The sequence below is a fragment of the Bison bison genome, unplaced genomic scaffold (genome assembly GCF_000754665.1).
Source record: "Bison bison bison isolate TAMUID 2011002044 unplaced genomic scaffold, Bison_UMD1.0 scf7180017864238, whole genome shotgun sequence".
NCBI lineage: Eukaryota > Metazoa > Chordata > Mammalia > Artiodactyla > Bovidae > Bison > Bison bison.
Genome location: NW_011494810.1, coordinates 2594090 through 2598402, shown reverse-complemented (window position 1 = coordinate 2598402; position 4313 = coordinate 2594090).

Genomic DNA, 4313 nt, shown 5'->3' with positions numbered 1-4313 from the left:
GCACTCTATCTATCAGATCTAGGCCCTTAAATCTATTTCTCACTTCCACTGTATAATCATAAGGGATTTGATTTAGGTCATACCTGAATGGTCTAGTGGTTTTCCCTACTTTCTTCAATTTAAGTCTCAATTTGGCAATAAGGAGTTCATGATCTGAGCCACAGTCAGCTCCTGGTCTTGTTTTTGTTGACTGTATAGAGCTTCTCCATCTTTGGCTGCAAAGAATATAATCAATCTGATTTCGGTGTTGACCATCTGGTGATGTCCATGTGTAGAGTCTTCTCCTGTGTTGTTGGAATAGGGTGTTTGTTATGACCAGTGCATTTTCTTGGCAAAACCCTATTAGTCTTTGCCCTGCTTCATTCCGTATTCCAAGGCCAAATTTGCCTGTTACTCCAGGTGTTTCTTGACTTCCTACTTTTGCATTCCAGTCCCCTATAATGAAAAGGACATCTTTTTTGGGTGTTAGCTCTAGAAGGTCTTGTAGGTCTTCATAGAACTGTTCAACTTCAGCTTCTTTAGCGTTACTGGTTGGGGCATAGGCTTGGATTACCGTGATATTGAATAGTTATATATAATTATAAATATAATTGAAAGACTTTTCTGTACACCTGAAACTAACACAACATTGTAAATCAACTATACTTCAATTTAAAAGAAGTTTCAGTTGTTCATTTCTCCATCAAACTTACTCTGAGGATGACATCTCTCTGTCCATCTACTTCATGGACCCAGGTGGCCACCTCAAATGAGCACCCTAGGAAACCTATTTGTTAATTCAAATCATCTTCCAAATCCGGCAGGTGTTCTTCTGCTGGGCATCACATGTCCTATGCACCCCATATGGTCATCCTGTTAACAGGCCAGCTTTCCATTGCTCTCTGCCTGGCCATATGGCCAGGCCATTGGACCCTGCCTGTGAGTCAGTAAAAACCCAAATATAGGGTCTTTTTACTATTGTTAAGTCCTTCCACCACTGCTAGGAAAAATGCAAATCAGCCCCCTGAGTTGACTTGCTTTGATTTTCTTCTATCAGAGTGGTAGCCTGCCAAAGAGGAAGGTGTCCACTCACTGTGGAGCTTCTGCCCGCAAACCAAACGGCTCTTTGTTGGCCGTGGAGGGCAGCTCATAGGGCACTGCCCAAGTAGCCTGTAGCCAGAAGATCCAGCAGCTCTTTTTTTTTTTTTTTTTTCAAATTTCAAACGTTTTATTTTGTATCGGGGTATAGCCGATTAACAACGTTGTGGTAGTTTCAGGTCAACAGTGAGGGGACTCCACCATACATGTACATGGATCCAGGCTTCCCTGGTGGCTCGGTAGAGAATCCACTGCAATGCAGAAGTCACTGGAGATGCAGGTTCGATCCCTGGGTAGGGAAGATCCCCTGGAGGAGGAAATGGCAACCTGCTCCAATATTCTTGCCTGAAAAATCCCATGGACAGAGGAGTCTGGTGGGCTACAGTCCATAAACAGACAGATGTAGACAGGACTGAAGTGACTTGCAACTTAGCAGACATGCATACATGTATCCATTCTCTCCCAAAGCCCCCTCCTATCCAGGCTGGCACATAGCATTGAGCAGAGTTCCATGTGCTATATACTAGGTCCTTGTTGATTATCCATTTTGAATACAGCACTGTGACATAACCTCCCCAAACTTCCTAACCACCCCTTTCCCCAGGCAACCATAAGTTTGTTTTCTAAGCCTATGAGTCTCTTTCTGCTTTGTAAGTTCATTTGCATCATTTCTTTTTAGATTCCACATATAAGAGATGTCTACAATATTTCTCCTTCTCTGTCTGACTTACTTCATTCAGTATCACTCTCTCTAGGTCCATCCATTTTGCTGCAAATGACATTATTTCCTTCTTTTTAATGGCCGAGTAATATTCCATTGTATATATTTACCACACCTTCTTTATCCATCTGTCTGTTGATGGACATTTAGGTTGCTTCCATGTCTTGGTTATTGTAAGAAAGTGCTGCAATGAACACTGGGGGGCATGTATCCTTTCTGATCATATTTTTCTCCAGATATATGCCCAGAAGTGGGGCTGCAGGGTCATATGGTGGCTCTATTTTTAGTTTGTTAAGGAACCTCCATACTGTTCTCCACAGTGGCCGTGCACTAAGTCGCTCAGTTGTGTCCAACTCTTTGTGACCCCATGGACTGTAGCCCGCCAGGCTCCTCTGTCCATGGATTCTCCAGACAAGAATACTGGAGTGGGTTGTCACTCCCTCCTCTAGGGAATCTTCCCGACCCGAGGATTAAAGCCACATCTCTTTTATCTCCTGCATTAGCAGGCAGGTTCTTTACCATTAGCACCACCTGGTACATAATGGCTGTCCCAATTTACATTCCTGCCAACAGTGTAGGAAGGTTCCCTTCATTTGTTGTTTGAGAATTTTTTGATGATGATCCAGCAGCTCTTTAGGTGGTTCCGAGTCAGCCCTAGAGGAAAAGAGTAAGTATCACCTGGCATTCTGTGGCATGTTCCTGTACGAAACACTTTCATTGTATGACGGAACACTCCTGGGCATTGCCCTCCCCATTAGAGTATTTCTCCATCATCACCCAAGGCATAATGAGTGTTTCAGGTTCAAGGTCATTTGATGTCTCCCAGTCATAGGGGAAATCTCAAAGCCCAATAGCAAGCTGTGTGTGTGTGCTTAGAGGCTCAGTCGTGTCCAAGTCTTTCAGTAATAATTTTCTCTCAAATGTGAATGTTCTGGTCCCAAATCCCAGAAGTTGCCACTAGGTGGCACTCACAGGCTTTTGCTATAAACGCCAGTCTCCTCTGCACACTGGGTTTGGAATTGCAAATCAACAACCTGTGTGGGCTCAGGCACTCTCACAGGTTCCCATTTAATGTTTCCAATCCATATTGGAAGAAGGGTAGATTTCCATGCCTCCTGTTTTACAATGCTGGTAGGGGAAGCCTTCCCCAGTCAGACACAGTATCCATCCTCACAATACATTCAGGTAAAGAAGACGCAACCACTTCATAGTCTTGATGTGGGTTCAATCCCTGGGTCAGGAAGATTCCCACTCCAGTGTTCTTGCCTGGGGAAATCCCATGGACAGAGGAGCCTGGCGGGCTATAGTCCATGGGGTCACAGAGTCGGAGGCGACTGAGTGACTAAACAACAAAGTAGACGCAACCACTTCATACAGTCTGTTCATGCCTTAGATTTTCATCCAGACTTTCACCTTTATCCCATTTATCCTCCCAGTTTAGCTATAGCACTGTTAGGACTTCACATACAGATTTTGGAATCACAGTGCACGGGGCTCCCATATCAAGGAGTCCCAGAAAAGTCTCTTCTCCATCCTCTGACCATTTTACTCACTCAAGTTCGGATGGCCTTGGGTCTCCAGCAGGGGTCAGTTCTTATCTTGATTATATTGCAGGGCCATTGCCCCAGATAATTGGAGGCCTCTAGCCATCTTTGTCTTCCAGCTTTAAAAATTCCTCCACAAAGAATAAATAAAGCAAACTTATTTAGGGCCCTTCACTATCAGAGCTTGTATGCACTTCAGCAGCACATACACTAAAATTGGAATGATACAGAGAAGATTAGCATGGCCCCTGTGCAAGAATGACGTGCAAATTTGTAAAGCGTTCCAAGTTTAAAAATATATATAACTTCAATTCTCCAGGCAAGAATACTGGAGTGGGCTGCCATGCCATCCCTCCACGGGATCTTCCCAACCCAGGGATCGAACCCCCATTTCTTACGTCTCCTGCATTGGCAGGTGGGTTCTTTACCACTAGCGCCATCTGGGAAGCCCATAACATAACATATATAATATATACATATCCTCACTGTGGTTCCAGTATCATTTCTCCCTTCGATAGTGGCCCTGATACTAGTGCCTGTAGCTCAGACCAGCTGTAATCCAAGCTTGGCCCAGTCTCAGGATCTGCAACAGTCTTTTGCTTTCATTTTAGCAATTACAGATAATAACCAAGGCAGAATGTGTTTTTTTTTTTTTTTGCTTATTTCTTGTTACTTTTGATTTCCTTATGCATCCAGTGAACCAACTCTGTGGGAATGGATTCTTTCATTTCTAAATTCTATTACTGATTTTTTAATATATATTTAACATTTTTACTTACGTATTTTTGGCTACACTGGGTCTTTGTTGCTGTGCCTGGGCTTTCTCTAGTTGCAGTGAGCAGGGCCTATGCTTTGTCACAGTGTCTGGGCTTCTTGCAGCGGCTTCTCTTGTGGTGGAGCACAGGCTCCAGGACTTGCAGGCTCAGTAGTTAGGGCACATGGGCTCTAAACAGCTGGTTCAATTGTTGTGG